We start from the raw sequence: 18,392 nt of genomic DNA, 5'->3' as shown, positions 1-18,392 counted from the left end.
ATACATACGATTTATTGACGTTTGTCATATTAATTAATAAATTTATTATCAACTAATGAATTAAATTATTTTATTTTAATTAAGATAAAAAATAAATTAATTGTATAAAACGTAAAATATTTTGCAAAAAACCAAGCTTTCAGGACCGAATTCGAACTCGAAACTTTCAATATTCGACTCGTTTTTCTTATTATTTCTCCTCGACACTCGTTTTAAACAACGTTGGGCATGTGACAGTTTGTAAAACGTGTTGCAAAAAAAGCATACAATATATACTATATGACAATGCAAAAGCGACAGTGGTTTTATAAGTGAAAATGATGCGATGCATGAAACCGTTTTGCACCATCGATCACGTACGTGCCGGACACGTACATCGTGAAAATATTTTTAAAATTAAAATGCAACGTAGGAATTAACAGTGACGACCTTGGGCTCTAACCTCCTTTTGGAATATGTTCGTGAGGGTTTAAATCCCATCATTAATTAATTTATACAACTGACAACCTTCATAATAGAACAGAGTGAAGATATGTGCTTAGTATTTTTTGTATGTAAAATATGGCTTCTTGAACTTGAAGAGCTTCTCGATAATATCGCTTTTCATCTGACGTTATAATCCTTAAAATTTGAGAAAGCTCAAAGGGTGTGTGGAAATTTTAGGAAAATTCAGTCAATTCAGTGAAACGTTAATAAGTGGCATTTGATAGGAAAACCTACGGTAAAAAGTATGAAACATTTATTTACAGCACAAGTATGGAATAAATTAATTTTAACCTCACGTATCTCATTACCTTTCTTTCTTTGAAATTCGGATTTTTTGTTACATAATACATTATTAAAGAACGATTTCGCTTAAGCTAAATTTAATAAAAAAAAATATAGTTGTATGTTTTAGAATTACTGTAAATGATTTCATATAAAATAATAACTGTCTAATACCATTAAAATCAATCTTGTTTTAAAAGTTTTTATTTATGATCTAATAAAAAACCGTCGTGTCACTGTCATTGATACTTTCACAATATATAATACAATAGTGACATATTTTTTTAATTATAAAAACGATTAAATTATAAACTATGGATGTTATTGCAAAATTCAACTTAGTTTTATGGTAAAAAATAAATTTTAGTTAAGTTTTTTTTAAATACATTAATTTATAATGTAAAATATTGATTTTTATGTATATACATAAAACTCATTAAATCAATTTCCAGCTTCCTGGTGATTAATAATACTTTATTTAAATATAAATAAATAAATTAGTGAATGCAAAAGGAAGTACTCGATGAATATTCCATAAAAGCATATACTAGTTAAAAGAGTATCGTAAACTAATAAATATTTCACGATCTCTGTCACAATCAAAAGTATTATTATACCATTAACTATAAAATTTGGCATTGTAATTTAGATAGAACGTTAAATCACGTTCAACAGCGAACCAATAAAGTCATACAGTATAAAACTTAATAGGCCTAAGTAGGACAATGTTCCATGTAGGGATTACCTATGGAATGCCAGTGATACGAACGCAATCGAAAAGCCATAGCAAATTTGTCCAAACAGTTACTATACTATAAAAAATATTTGTCCTTTCGAAAGTTTTCTCATTTACTATTGGCAAAATCAACACACAGAAATTCACAACGAATGTTGACACGAGAGAGAACCGTCGCACCAAATTGTCTTCGATGTATTTAATACATTTTTTCCTTTCATCGATGGTTCGATTTTAGAGAATGCGCTGAAAAAGTTTCTACAAAAATTCCGATCGATTAAGAATCTAGATCGAATGCGGAAAAATCCCATCACGAGCACGCCACTTTTGCAATTCTACAATATAACATAGCATAACACACATTAAAAGACAGTGAAAGTGCTCAAAATGAGTTCCAAAACTATGGTGTGGCTAACGACTTCACGACTTCTTTGTTTTTGCTCTCGTCGTGCGAATTGCTCTTCAATTGCTTCCCTGAAATGTTTATCGTTGGGTAAGACTAGTTATGCATTGTAAATAGATAGATAAATGTTTTCAAAAACATCAACGATGTACAGGTAATTTAAAAGCCAATTAGAACTGTCTAATTGGTGTCTATAAAAGTGTCGATCGTAAAAATTCCAAGACGCGAGTCATAAGTCATAATATTGAAGAATTTTATTGTAAAATTAAAGAGTAGGAAATCGATTATCAAGGTTGACAATTCAACAAGGATATTAACTCATATTGATACTGGCCAATGATGATAAGACAATTTTATATTCCTTATTGTAATACTATTCAAGTATTTTTTTATAATGCATAATCAGACATACTAGGTAGATACATATATTATAATATGTTCATATGTACAATACAACATTTCCGTGTAAGCAAAATTCTACATATTAAAATAGAGCAATATTAACAAGAACATATTGTTATATTTTATAGAATGAATAATAAACTTAAATTATAGAAAAAGGCAGATCTTCTTCTAAGCTTTTGAATCGCAATACATATAATAACTTAAGGGATTTTTTACAGTATTTTAATATTTAGACTTGAAAAAATATTTTGAGAATCGAATAAGGCACATCTAAACCGAATTTTGCCCAATAGGAGAGCGCAAAAAAACAATTATCACTTCTCAGAAGTCAAAAATCCACGTCAAAAGCAATAAAATCGTGCCGTCGCCGTCGCAGTGGGAACGCTCGTTACCGAGCGTTCCCACTGCGACGGCGCCGCCACGATTTTATTGCTTTTGACGTGAATTTTTGACTTCTGAGAAGTGATAATTGTTTTTGCGCCCTTTTATTGACTAAAATTCGATTTTAATACACGTACTCTCATATCAATCAATATTGAAATTATTAAATCATTCATACAAATTAAAAAAAAATTATAACCTATGTCAGCAATTGATTGTGAGTTGTAATAATATGTCATACTAATAAAATATATGTTATTAATTTATTATCTGGTGTTACACTACTTACTTGTGTTTACCCTACTGTAACGCATTGGGCTAACGCCTGTCATAATTGCAATAAATAAATATAAATTAATGTACGTAATTTAATAGCACGTTAAAGCAAATATTAGATTTACAATAAACTGTGGCAATTAAGTTTTGACAGTATTTTTAATAAAGCTTTTAAAAAAAAAACACTGATGCATTTCAGTTGTAAGCTTTTCTATTTTAACAAAATAATATTATAAACTTCAAATGACATGTTCTGCATTTCTACAATTGTTTCAATTTATGTCACTATAAGCAGTGTTTAAAGACCCCTAAAATATTTGTTTTTTAGAGCTGCTAATAAATTAAATCATGAAGCAGTTTCTGTAAATTCTGTAAAAAAAAAATGCTATTTTAAACCATTAATAATTATAGTATGATCATATCTATTTATTTAACTCCTTAAAATATAAAAAAAACAGGTTACTAAGACGTAACATAATTCAAATTATATATAGACCAATGCATTCTTAGAACCATTTTTTATTCAAGCTTAAAGAATTCAAGGTGGCCTTGTTCATGAAATAAAAAAACATGATACATATGCACACGAAGAAAAAACTAATGATTCATGAGTCCTGTATTCGATATTTAAGAATTCTAGATCGATTATCTCAATGTCAAGTGTGATCTATGTGTATCGTGACTATGGATTTTATTTTTTTAACCAAATTAACCAACGAATTTCCTAACGATCTCGTGACCCGAAAGATCGAGGATGCAAGAAGAATTTGGTTCATAAATAAAATTGCAATTCGGCGAAGGTCTATTGATCAATTCTGCCGAAACAATCAGAGCACTTGAGGTTAATGAAGAATCACTAAAACTATTCACAAACCGTCTTCATATTTAGTCTAAACACTTTTCATGACTTAAACTGTATGTTTTTTTAGGTTATAGTTCACTTTGAAGTTTATATATATATATATGTATATAGTATATAAAAAAAACGATGGTCCACTTTAAACGAGGCAGGTGCGACCGGCGCGAGTCGTTGGCCACTACTGAGCCGAAGAGATAGTAAAAGAAGTAATTCACCTGTGCTTCAACTAAAGAGAGGGGCACAGGTGGGTTCAGGTTGTTTTATAGTAGTACCAGTACTGGTATGGTTACGGTAGCAGGTGTGAAAAGCTTCAATGCGTGATGAAAATTGGTACTTTGGTAAAAATATATATTTGAAACACTCGGTATTTTATATGCAAGGTTAATTTTTTTGTTAAGACTGAAGTAATTGGATTATTTACGAATTTGCATGAGAACACTTTTTATGCCTGAAAACCTGATAGACTAGATTGAGTTATAATTGGGCTTAAATCAATATTTTTATTGCATTGTATTTTAGTTGAATATTAAATCAAATCCATCCAGCTTCTCAACGAGCTTATCAAATTATGTGCACCATAACATTTTTTTATTATTGTTGTAATAAAAAAAATATATTATTTTTTCTTCCCGCATAAGATTTTAATTAATTAAAAGTTTTACTAAACTATTGCATATTTATATAATTAAATAAATATTTTGAGAAAAACCACTGGTATTAGTTAATATGTGAATATAATAATATGCTCGATTTTTTATTAACAGTATAAAAGATTTTTTGCAAAACCACATATTTCAGCAAAATCAGTTGGTTAGCTGTATAAGGAAAATCGATTGATGTACCCACACAAAAATTCTAAAAAGGCCAATAAAAACAATTTTGTATAACAATATACGTAGGCACAATTAATTAAGCAAAAAGGAGATTAAAAAGGCAATCATCCGATATTCAATTAATTACCGATCGTAACAAATCGATGTTTGTTCACAGATTCGCTGCTAATCTATCACAGTGACTACTTTACCAAATCAGTGGGAGGTAATTGATATGCGATACGATTTTTGTGCAATTGATTTAGATTATAAATTGGCAAATAAGGAAGCTAGTATAAAATATGTAATTTTTATATTAAAAAAATAGGATCGTAAATAACGAATGCGAATGGGCGTATTTTAATTTATAATGAACATACTGTAACGCATGTATGCGTTATTTAATTTTGACGGTTAAAATTATTGTTCATAAGATGTACAATGTAAAATTATTGTTTATGAGATTCTAGAAATTAATATAAATAGTAATTAAAATATAATTTGTGCTCACGTGAAGGTGAATTTCTATCAATTTCTAATACAACTAGTTATAAAATTAGATTTGTAAAATTATTACTAATCACACGCATCTAATTACTTTATCTAATTTATTTACATAATATTTCCTCATATTTTAGTTGATTCTGTGAACTGTTACATTTCCAACAATTTTCGCATGATCGATATTATTTTTTTATTATAAATTTTGTGTAATAATAAAAAAATGGCAATCATCTTCTATGTGAGTGTTTTGACTGAAAATTCTAAAACCGTTCGCGGTCAAAAATCATTTGATGTGGTCAACTTTATGCGATTTATTTTTTCAAATTATACAGAAATTTAATTTTGGATATGCTATAAAAAATTAGGGTATAAATCTGATCGTATCATTTTTTTTCAATTTTATTTTTTACAGTGAAAAAATGTTACAAAATGTAGATTTTTTATAGCGTCGTTAATAACGCCTATTGATTTTTTTATTATTATTTCATCGATAAATTTGTAGCAGAAAAATATATACGAATCGATTTAAATAATTACGCATACTTTCAACGGCAGGGGTAACAAATTGCAGTACGTGACTGATGCAAAAAACTTTTGAAACTTTCGCTTCATTTGAGTGACTTTTTTGTTGATGGAAATTATGTTGAGTAATTTTGTTTTAGATATTGCATTAAAATGTAAATTAATAAAACAAGTTCTTAGCAATTATAACGCTTTAAAGATTTATGTATTATTAAATATAAAACGCGCTTAAAAAAATATAGATAAAAGAAATCTTTCAACACAAAACTTCTTTTGTATATCAAAATATCAAATCGCACATGTATTTATTTTACAAGTATTTTCATGAATTAAATTAATCAAAGATGTGTTCAATTTCAATTGTATACATTGAAAGCTTAACTGAAAAGTACCTAACTAAAATTAATCGGTATTGAATTAAAAAAAAATTGCTATTGCATTATAAAATCCTATTCATCGAATGCTTTCAATGATAATGAATAAATTTAATGTTTTTTTATATGGCAGGGTTTCAATAATAGAAATCTGCAAAAGACGGTGGTTTAGCATACAAAAAAAAAGCATTAGAGATCGGCAGAGATTTCGAAAGTCATAAAAATCCATTAATAGCCAATAATTACCATTATATATATATATAATACTTAAACCCTTTTATTTATAAGCTTTAATATTGTATAGAAAAAAAAACAATAATAAATATTGTTTAAGCTATTCTTTATAACTATCGGACAGTCGTATAACGCGAGGCTTTAAAAATATATACTTCCACAAAGAAATGATTTAGAAGCGAAGCTAGACACTAATGCTATTAGTTCTCAATTCGCCTCATATCCTATTCGATCAAGCTTCCTCGTAGGAGCATAATAAAGGACGTGACACTCAATCACTCGTCCTTAATCGACGCAAACCACTCGAGGGACACTCAAGTCTAATCAATAAAAAAAATCGTAATTTATATAATTATCTGCATTTTATAAAAATTAACTTAAAAATATGCTTATTAAATTAATAAATTATTTCCATACAAAATAGACACCGGAAAAACTGGCAACAGTTTATTGCTGTGTGATTGTCTGGCGATGTGATAAAGCGTAAAATATTTTATACTCTTGATTTGAGACAGCTCTGGTGAATCACAGATGCCGAATTTAGTGGGTCAATTGCATCGCTTGATTATTCACTAAATAAGCAAACCTGCAAGGTGAAACTTTTAAAAGTCGTTAAATTCAAGGGGTAAAATGGCAATAGCGGTTTTTACGCTTGATAGACGCATTGTATATTGCGTATACTATACGCATAAAAGAGTACTTTTTCTGGAGCTTACGAGCGAAGTGGTCTATGATATTATGCATTTGTGGTATTAAGTTTTCTTATATTCTTATCATAATATTTAAAATAATCGTTTAAATGATCTCAGAATAAAATTGGACCTCACATGGTGATAATAATGTTGTGTTCTATATAATCAACCCGATGCTATATATAATTTAATTTCATAATATATGTGTAGTATTTTATTTTAAATTACGGATTGTATATCATTGTTCATGTTTTACTTTAGTAGATGGGAGGGCTTGCGTATCGTTCTTTTTTATAAATGATGCAGCTATATAATCAATACCAAGCAAATACCAATATAAGCAGATTTATTCAACAGCGGTTTATAAATGCGTCCGATAAGAAATACTTGATTGTTTAAATAAATATATTTTGCATAAATTATCATTAAATTTTGTGGGGGACCACAGAGATTGGCCCTCGTTTGTGAGGGATACTCGCGTAATTGCTCTGACCAAAAGTGATTATTTATCAATAAGGATAAACTAGACAATAATGCGATCGCACACAAAGGCGATATATTTATATATATTTCCATATAAATAACACGCAAGGATTCTCCGGTGCATTGAATGAATTTTTATTTGCTACGATACGGCCACGAGAAACAATATATCATCGGAAGACAAAAAGCATTGTAAGGCCACAAAATTCCCGTTACACAATTCAACCTGGGAGATGTTCATCAAGCGAATATCACTTTCTAAAGGCGCATACTTATTTCGTTGCTCTAGGAAGCGAGGGCAATGATTGGCTGCATGATCAGCAAGCTTTGCAGGCTTAAATACATAAGGCTGGTCACTAGGCAGTCATCTGGCAGACTCCGGCAGACACTCGAAGAGACCAAATACAGTCATGGATGCTGGCACCAGAGAGGGATCAACATACGAGCACCGCAACATAAAGGGATCAACCTCCGCAATACCCTCGCTGCCACACAAACCAGAACTCTATGGACCTTTCACGGACAACATCCCTGCGCCAGCTTCTCCATCACTGTACTTACTATTCAGACGACTAATACCTCTTTGTATATAACAATTTATAAAAATAATTTGGCTTATTGAATCTCTGAATAAAGTGGCGCTAATCTAACTTATCCAAACGTTATACTCAATTAAGGAAATCGTTTTTCGACTACTTGTACGTGATGTTTTCAAAGCCGTAAGTCAAATTAGTCGTCATTCGGTTCAGTTGCGCCGTTAGCGGCGGCGCGTCTAGTGATAAGAAAACGACAATGAAATTGGTACATTACAATAGACAATGTGGATGTTTTGCTTCTAATGTTGAACGATTATTCTTCTGTATGCTCATAAATATATTTTCAAGTCGTTGCTCAAGCAGTTTGTGCCGATAAAATGTCATAACATTCAATTCATAGCGCGGCTTATCGTTACGCCACATTTTATAATGTGCCCATTATATTGTATTGGACAAGATCTATATTGCATCTATGTACCTACAAAAATCGCATGCCTGTGCAATGAGTCTATTTCTATTGGATTGTTGAACTAATTTATGTGTAGTATTTATGTAAATTAAAATATTATTCATTGGGATGTGACACGAGACGAACATTGAAAGAGGTGACTCAAATTCTTAGGCATGTGAGAATTGTGGGGAGATGAATAGGGTATAGTTCTTTCCCGTTACCTTATATTATACATAACAATTAAGAATGTTTTTTAAACTATTTTAAAATTCGATTTCGTTACCGAACCAAAGAATAGTAAAACAAATCATGTGAGACTTATTACATATATTTAAATAGATGCTCAGATGATGTGACGAAAAAAATACACCTAAATTTCAGTCACTGTCCAAACTCTTGTTTTTGAAATGATTGTTAAAGTGGATGTTTTTTGTACTCATAAATATTACCTACTTAATACACTCATACCTCGCTATACGGCCGCTCTTTATACGGCCTTTCGCTATAACGACCCTCTTCAATTAAGGCACGTTTTCGATTTATGGCCTAAAATGTTTCGCTATAACGGCAAAAAAAGAAGTGAAAAATATTTGCGAGACAATAGCCTAAGCAACAAGGCTTTGCTAATCTTGGATAATGCACCAGGGCATTCTACTAATTTATCCGAACTATCTGAAAATGTCATGATTGAGTACCTTCCGAAAAATACAACAGCTTTGATCCAACCAATGGATCAGGGCGCAATAGCCACTTTTAAGGCAAATTACCTACGCCGAACTTTCCGACAACTTATAAGGGAAACCGATGGTAATTCTTCAATTAAAACATTTTGGAAAAACTATAACATCAAGGATGCTGTTGACAGCATCAGTGAATCACGGAAGGAATTAAAATTAACAACAATGAACCATGTTTGGAAAAAAATATGGCCAGAATGTGTAAAAAGTACTGATGCAGAAGTTAATTGCCTACCTGAAATTAGGCAAAACATTTTGGATCTAGCACATGATCTCGGCTTTGAAGGTTTGAACGAACGTGATGTGCTTGATCTACTTGAAGCTGATAGGGAACCCCTTTCATATGAGGAACTCATTCAGTTGCAAGCAGAAACGGCATTTGATGAAGAGACAGAGCCTGTTGTATCCAAACAGCTAACATCAAAAAAATTGTCGAAAGCTTTTTTCCTATTTCGAACAAGGAATAAACATCCTCCTTGAAAACGATCCTGACGTCGAACGTAGCGCTAAAGTTTCTCGAGGAATTAACTCAGCCATTAGCTGTTATAAATCACTGAAGAACGAAATAGACAAGAAGGCAAGACAAACAACGTTGGACAATTTTTTAAGCCAGGCCCATCCTTACCCGCGAAAAATGATGACGACAGTAATCTGCAGGTTACCATTTCTTCATCGTCTTCAGATTAAAGCCATTTTAAAAAAAATTATGTGTGTATACATACATATATTTTATGTAACATGAAGTTGTTTCATTTTTGTTTATGGATTATTGTTGGTTTTTGGAGTCTGTTATTATTTTATGTACAAATGTATGTACTTATTATGTATGTATTTTTGATTTAAATGAAATAAAAAGATAAAATGCATTTTAAATGATAAACCATGTTACATATTTAACAAATTTGGAACCGTTACCATTGAATTTGTATGAATTTGTATTATAATAAATGATTCGTTATACGGCTTTTCGCTTTGCGGCCAAGTTTCGTGGAACGTATCTAGGCCGTAAAGCGAGGTATTGATGTACTAAATTTTTCAATGTAATCCATATTAAGGACTTTTCACATATTCACTTCGCAGAACCTTTCTAAAGTTCTAATAATAATAAAAAATAGCTAATATTTATACATTGATTATATACTAATTGCCACTGCGCTCATACATAAAAGTTTCAATCGGCTTAACCAACAATAAACAGTAGTTTTCGATTCAGTATACTATTTACAAAAGCAGCCGGCAAATGTAATGATTTGTGACTATTCATTGAAAATTGTTGCATTATATGGATTTATTGCATCTTCCATTACTTTAAAATGATCGCATCTCCACAAAAGTATGTACAGCAAAAGAGTGAATCAAACTAAACTACAGATCTCTTAATCAATCGTAAATTTTATATTATATTATTATACTATCTGATCCTTAAATATCGAAAACGCTCGATTATCAAGTGTTTATTATTAGCTTAATAAAAAACTAATGCTATTCTCTTTAGAGTAAGTTCGTTGTCATTAATTTCTATACGAATATTATAATAGATCATTAAAAAATATTGCGATTATAAAACTTATTCAGACACATTAAAATCAGGGACGTAAATATCTTTAAAATCATTGATTAAGGCATAACTATAAACAGAATCATTAAAAACACAATTTATAGCTCTTTACCTACTAGTAAAATATTTTATTACGTTATTTGTTATATAGGTAGCGATAATGCGCAAAAAGCGTTGAGCAACGCATGAAAATACGAAATATGAGCAACGACAAGATAAGAAAAGTACGAGGAAAGTCGTGTACAGCACATAAGGTGTCGAAATGAAACACAGTACTACAAGCGATGGTATCTTAGAATCACGCAAGTGGTCTCCATCCGTGACCAATGGTCTGGCGCCTAAACTAAATATAACCATAATCCAGTCATCCCGATCCATTTCCCCATTGTCGTTTTTGGAGTGCGAAAGGGTGACGGAAATAACTGCACGTGTCACCTTTTTAGTGAGAGAGCAACGACTGCGAATAAGGATATCATATTGACACGTGTATAGCCACCGTCCGATTACCATGATCATTTTTAAAGGCAACGAAGAGATCTTAACACGTGCGAGTAACAATTCAACCGAGAAGAATACTTTGTTACACGTTTAGTATGCATGCCAGAGGTCATCTCACCTACATTCGCGTAAGAAGACATCTATCATAGTTGGACCGCTCAGCGCTCTCGTAACGGTTGTTGCCCACGCCTGAACAACAATGAGCCTAGGACAAGGCGCTGAGGTACCTCCGACGAGAAGTTATGTCCGTTGTCTAGATTTGGCATGTTCCGGTCATATATCAGTGCGTGTGAAATGTAGAGAAGAGATTGTCAAAATTACATGAGTTATTGTAGTGTTACATAGTATGATGATGTATGGAGATTGATATTTATGCTTGGAAATCGATAGGAAATGAGATGAAAAGATCGTTGATCATCCGTATGTATTCATACAATAAAACACGTGTAAAGACACGTACGAAACTTTTTTTATTATAAATTACATCGTGGAGATATTAAAATATAATCACAAAATAATGCATCACAATACACGCAGTTTAGTCTTTTTCCACAACTTTTTTTTGTTGACTGGAATATGTTTCAGTAGTATTAAGTAAATATATATTCGTCGTAGAGTTTATTTTTGACAATGTTTATGAATACTTTTTAACATTTTAATTTAATTTTTATGATTGATTATAAAACGCATTATATATATTGATCCATATTTTAGCACAATAGATTATATTTATGACTTTATTATTTTGCTTGATTGCAATGTTTTATGCAAGTTTTGGGAAGTCTCTAAAGTCTTCTATTGAAAATATTGGCGACCTTTTTTAGCTTTCTAGATCGAGTATTTTTAATTTTTAATAATACCGATTTTTTATAAATACACATTCAAGTCTGATGTGGGGATCCTAACCCGTGGTCTCTGGGTTATCAATCCAGGCCTTACACTATTTCAACATTATATAAAACTTTGCGTCTTATATCTCACAATTGTGTGCATGTGCGACACACGATATGTAATTTTTAGTCCTCTATGTTTGACCTTAAATTTAACTATATTCGAATGTAAGTTTCAGATAAAGGTAAAGAACAAATACATATCTACTTTTAATCCTATTATAAAATGTGGATTTCGTATTAATATGTCAATAAAAGGCTTAATTTAGCGAAACTGTGCTAAAAATAATTTAGAATTTACCCATAAATTACTTTTTATTGAAAGAAAACATCGAGAGATGTATACCGCACGTTCCACAGAACACCATTTGGGAAACGCTGCCACAAGATTATCTCAAGTTAAATAAACCTTAGATTTTTTTATGTCTTCATAAGTAGGCTAGCTATTAAATTTACAGCTTCTCTACAATATAAGCATCTGGTAAAGCGCGGTTTCGTACATCAATTAGCCCCGAATCGCATTTCTATCTGAGACTTTCAAACGCAGATCTTCAACGATAATTGTTAATATGCGGAGAAAGATGTAAAAAGCAGGAGCTATGATGTCTCCTTCATATGTAGCTTCTCTCCTTAACGTTTCGCATACATTAGGCTGTAATAAGTGTGCCATACCGACAAGAAGCTAACTGGTTTCGGCTAAGATCGTTTCATTAACGGTAAGGTCACAAGGTCTCCGAGTCACTTTCCTGATCGTCTCCGTTTCACTTTCGAACAGATCGAATTAAAGTAAAACTTAAGGTATGTCACAAGAGTCGAGAGATCACCGTTGCTAATAATCCAAATTGGATAAAAAATACGTGAAGTATTTACGGTACACCTAAGGTCGTGGTTACTCAACTAGGCAGTTTTATTACGCCGCCAATCGATCTTTAACGACATCGTTAACTAATTTAACAATTGGTCTCATGAGCGTTTATTGCAGGTAATCTGCTAATAAGGAGTATCAATAAAATGTGTTTAGGTTTATTAGGACATGTTAATCATTAGATAGCTATATTTTTCTACATTAAAAATGGTCAGGATGTAACATATTTAAGGAATTGGTTTATAGTAGCTATATTGGTATTATTATATTGTACATATAAAGCCAGACAAGACATATGTACACAATAACTGTATGACCACATTATTAAATTCTTTAAAATATAACATAAAGAACAAAAAATATTTCTCACACTGCAATTTAACATATGTGCATATTACAATGATGCAAAACATTGCATTATGTCATTTTGCGCAAATTTCTCTTGTGTAACAATCAACCTCCGACCACAAAACGCGTCACGTTTTTGGCACAAAGCATTTTGGCACACGCGCAATTTTCTTTTGCCTTTTTTATGGAAAACTATTATTTTGCCCTTTAAATGTACTTTCACTTTTTACAACTTTGCCTATTTGTGCCAAGTGTCGTTGTTGTCCGCTAAACCGTCGTTAAGTATTATTTGTTATTATGACTGGAACGGGTTCTTTGATTTCATGAACCGAATGAAAGGTGAAATCTATCGATAAGCATTTGAAAAGCGCTATTTTATAAAGATGTCGCACACGAGTGGTTTCCTTTGAGCTTTGAGAATATCATGTGCATGTCATTTTATTTATTACAGCTTTACCGATGGTGTATAAATAAATTGTATGAAGAAACCAACTGTTCAACAAGTATGTGACATAAATACAACAAAATAAATATTTGCGATCCATTTCAAAATCACTAATACAGGTGGGCCAAAACTCCCTATATCATTTAAAAACTAAATAGCTATTTTGGGGAGCAATGTTATTTCATTTTTATTACAGATTTAACTTTTATTAGGTTAGGTTTGGGTTTAAACAGCGAACGAATGTTTCGCAACTGTTACAGTAAATTTATATTTTTAATAGCGTGAATATAATTTTAATAACTAGGACAGTTAAAATGTACCAATCATGGATCAATGTCAGTGAAACTGTATTTATTCACTACGCGGATGGTAAAAATATCACCTATGGAAAAATCTTATTTTCAATTTAAAATAACCAATAAATTGATTTAAATTGTACATATTACCTGGTGATAAAATTGCTAGCGATCATTTGTAGACTATAAACTGTTGATGCGAGTAATTGACGCAGCGGTAAGCTGCTAACGATTAATTGCTGGCGGTGAATTATGGGCGAAAAATTTTTTGGACCCCTTATACTAGCATATTACAAAGGGAAAATTTTAATTTGCAATTCGCATTACCTTCGTTATGACAATTAATTAGTCGCTCAATGTAAATAAAGTAGAGTTCAGCAGATAACACCTCTGTATTTGAAAATGGATTTTTTTTATGACTTCTGTAAACTGTAAAAAATATCAGCTACCTCTTTCTAAAAATGTTGAATACCCCAACTAGTTTTACTTTAAGTACATAATGTGACTAAATATATATGTGGAATAATATATTTTTATAACTACTTTTGCACATAAGCTGTAAATGTAGTTATTAATTTTTTCAGGTAATATACCTTAAACTGAATTTTTCCATAAAGAAAATGTCAAAGTAAAAATTGTCTGAGATTTAAGCAATACTTATGGTTAATTTTTTAAGCAAAAAAATAAGTCAAAATCACAACAGTACAGAAGAGTAGAAAAATGAATATGATGCATATTTTTATCAGTTACATTAGTTTAATACCTGCACTAACTCTCTGGAAGTTGTCTGAACCAAAGTTACAACTGAAGTCGGCTGAGACCTACGACTTAGAGTAAGCGACCACACTGCCGCAAATTTCATATGCCGTCCGGACGGCGGTCGTGAATGACGTCCGGACGGCGGCTTCTGGCATATTTGCGCGCGATCGAAAAATGTGCCAAATAATCACAATTTTGAAATTGTCATATTATTAAAATTACGCTACTGATAATTAAAAAAGTTTGTGTGGGCACTCACCAATACATTATCAGTGAAAACTTTTCGGTCGTAAATATTCAATTTACGCAAAATTTTTGTCGGCTTTTGCAAAATGCCATAAGGCATAAAAATGATACTTCAGAATACGAACACCACATCTGTGACTATCCTAGAATTTGTCGCCATTGATTCTAAATAAGAATTGGTTATGGTGTGACATTTATATAAACCGATCTAGGAAAATACATTCGAAACGATTTTTTAACAAAATCAAGTACTACTAATTATTTTTTAATTATTTAATTTTGTATGAAAAAAAAATATAAAAACGATTTCTGTTAGAAGAATATTCTATCAAAAATATAATTAATCCCTTTTAGTGCCCTAAAATATTCAAAGATGTCAGTAAGAGTCTGTTGAAGTCCCCGATAAGCATGTGATATTATAACTTGATCACGTGACCACGATGCAGCGCTCGACATGCGTTTTAACCATAGGACGCCTACGCGCATACTGAAATTGAACCGAGTTACTCGTTCTATCTCAGTTTGTGAAACACCATATCATTATCTCTCGCACTCTCGTCACTTAACACGTGAGAGAGCGAAAGGGGAAGTATCTCACTGCTCGTGCTCGAAAGAGCAGCTCCGACTTCGGTCCCTTTGACTCGGAAAATAATGCCGTCAATGTTCGGAAGCGCTCAAAGCTAACCAAGTCGACTGAATTACCCCCACTTTACCTCCCGTTCTCGGTAAACTCGGACAACTTCCGAGAGATCTTAGAGCGGGCAGAACCGAGCTCGACCGAAGTAACCCACTATATTCTCCGTCATTGGCCTACCTTGGCCAACTTCGAGAGAGTGTAGTGCAGGCATAACTTGAATAGGTTATGTATACAAATTCTTATTGCTTTATGATTATATTTTATGAGTAGCCCAAAAATACCCCTTTCCTTTACAAGTTATGAATGTATTTTTTCATGGGTACATTTGGACACGTAAATTATAATACATATTTAGATATTTTAATCATAAACTGCTATTTTTAAGGAATAATCTGATGAATCATACTTTCAATTATTTTAAATGAATAATGAATAGCCGGCACCTTTCACAAGCTTTGATTTACGGGTCAATCTGACCCCTAATATGGGCCACGAAGGGAGTGACCCGTCAACCCAATTAACGTGACTTCCATGCATCGGATGACATTTGATAAAAAAAATAAGCTGACATTAAAAACTCAACCTTGACACTAACTAGATTCGTGACGTGGATGTAAAACGTTTAATTATAATAATAAACATAAAACGCAGAACAGTTTTTTGCGCCATAAAATAATTTTCGCACTGACTAATATTCGTGTAATGAAGGCGTAAATATAATAATGGGCGCTGCTTTTCAGGTGTCAAAGTTTATGCTAAAAATATATTTGTGTGGAGTCACTGCGCTTTAAATTAATATCGAATCGTAGGAATAAAAAGGTTGGATATTGCATCATTTAAAAAATCATAGCGGTATCCTTTCAACGGTTTATAGTGCGTGATGTAAATTGTTAAATAGAAAATTGACCGCCAGACTGTTTGTCTTTTGATTGATGACGTCAAGGATTCTATATAAGTTGACTATTGTTTAGAAACTGACCCAAAATAAATATTTTATGTAATTTTTAAGGCGAGGCTCTGGAAAGTTATTCAAATTTAATAGATTCAGTATGATATTTATATAGATAGTTAGTGATATTTATATAGGCAGTGATAACACGATTTTTTATGAGCTATCATCATTTAAAAATACGCTTCAATATTGCGATATAAGCAATATTTAAGCCCCGAATATATTATTATTGTGAAATAAAATGAGTAAGTATGACTCATTTACCTTCAATCAAAAGTACCCCTTTCCAAAAAAAGTTTTCTCGCTAGATCTCATTTTTGGACAAAGCCCAATTTTTTAATGCATATTGTTGCATAAACGCTTCTTGATACTTTTTTTTCTACCATTTAATTCGTTCGGACATTTTTCAAATTTGACAGTATCCTTGTCAATTCTGACAGGATCCGCTTCTCGGCGCATAATGGTGAAAGTTTACGGTTTTTTCCGATCGAATCCGTTTGTGTCGCGGCGCATACTAAATACGCTCGATCTATTTAGTCGTTCTTGGTAGACTTGGTAGAGTGTGTCAGATCGACTCGACAATACATTAGCATGATATTAAAGCTTATGGATGGTTTTACCCAGATAGAGCCCAACCCGACAGACATTAACCTTATAACTAACGATATAGAAAAAATCGAATCGTCTTGCACTTTTGGAATTTGACCTATTTTTTCAACGCTAAACCCTGACCTGACACTTTATTGTCTTTTTCAAATGTTTCGATGCAAAAACTACCTGAAATTTATGCATTTTTATGCTACTTTCTATTAAATTTACAGTTAATAAATTCCTAACCTTATTCACTTTATATTTATTTATTTTTTAAACATATACGCAGACTTAAAAGCTTGAAGTCAATGCGCTCTTATTAGTTAGGCTTTCTAAAAGCATATAAAACTAATTATCATATTTATTTGTGACTTAAAAATAATAAGTTTTTTTTCGTGGTGTGACGACCACACATATAGGCACATTTAAAAGGGCGATTGTCTCATTGTTAATGACCGTGACCAAAAACGTTCATTCATTAACAATGAGACAAACATCATGGCACAAGAGGGATTTCTTTTGACCATACACAACGCGGGTCGTTAAGAGAATCCCTTTTGTGACAAAACAGTACGGACGCAATCAATCACCACAATGCACACCCTTTCCGAAGAATTCGAAAGTCTGGAGCCAAGCAAAAAACTTGCTTTCGGAAACACAACATCCGATTTCTCGAATTTTAAGAAGCCACTGCAGCGATTGGCTAGGAGATCGATGCACAATCGCGATTTCCAACTAACGTGCATCCCCCTAAAGGATATAAGCCCGGACTCCGACGAGGAGAGGGCAGATGATCCACGGCACCACAAGAGACGGAGGCACAGAGACAGCAGAGCCAGCTTTGCAGTCGATCTACCAGACCTGAAGATCACACTTGACACTCATCGCGAGAAACGTCACGCCATAATCGTCCATAGTCAAAATTGTAATTATAACTTAATAAACAATCTAATAGGATTCACCGAAGAGTCTCATTGGCCGCGAAGTCAATCACCCCTAGGGCTACGCCCCCTAAAGTGGCATATTTAAGCACTCACAAAAAATACAGGTAATATAATCCATATATGTACCTAAGCCATTTCATATTAAAAATACACCTTATCGAATTTTGAATCTCTAACCCAAAATATATAC

The 18,392-nt window shown here is 32.1% G+C and overlaps 1 protein-coding gene across 5 annotated transcripts in view; it reads right to left on the bottom strand.

Annotated features, from left to right (window-relative positions):
- Positions 1-18,392, bottom strand: part of DAAM (disheveled-associated activator of morphogenesis-like protein) — a 115,213-nt gene that overhangs the window by 68,312 nt on the left and 28,509 nt on the right. For 2 of the 5 annotated variants that reach the window (XM_088186903.1, XM_088186905.1), the window contains exon 1: positions 3,844-4,013. The exons of the other annotated variants lie outside the window; for them this stretch is intronic. The gene's annotated coding sequence lies outside the window, so the exon portion shown is untranslated. Of the gene's footprint in view, positions 1-3,843; positions 4,014-18,392 lie in introns of those variants that run through there. 5 annotated transcript variants of the gene reach the window in all.

The sequence above is a fragment of the Plectrocnemia conspersa genome, unplaced genomic scaffold (assembly GCF_051122295.1).
Source record: "Plectrocnemia conspersa isolate PC_06_02 unplaced genomic scaffold, ASM5112229v1 ptg000005l, whole genome shotgun sequence".
NCBI classification, from domain to species: Eukaryota; Metazoa; Arthropoda; class Insecta; order Trichoptera; family Polycentropodidae; genus Plectrocnemia; species Plectrocnemia conspersa.
This window is presented reverse-complemented; position numbering and strand designations above follow the sequence as displayed.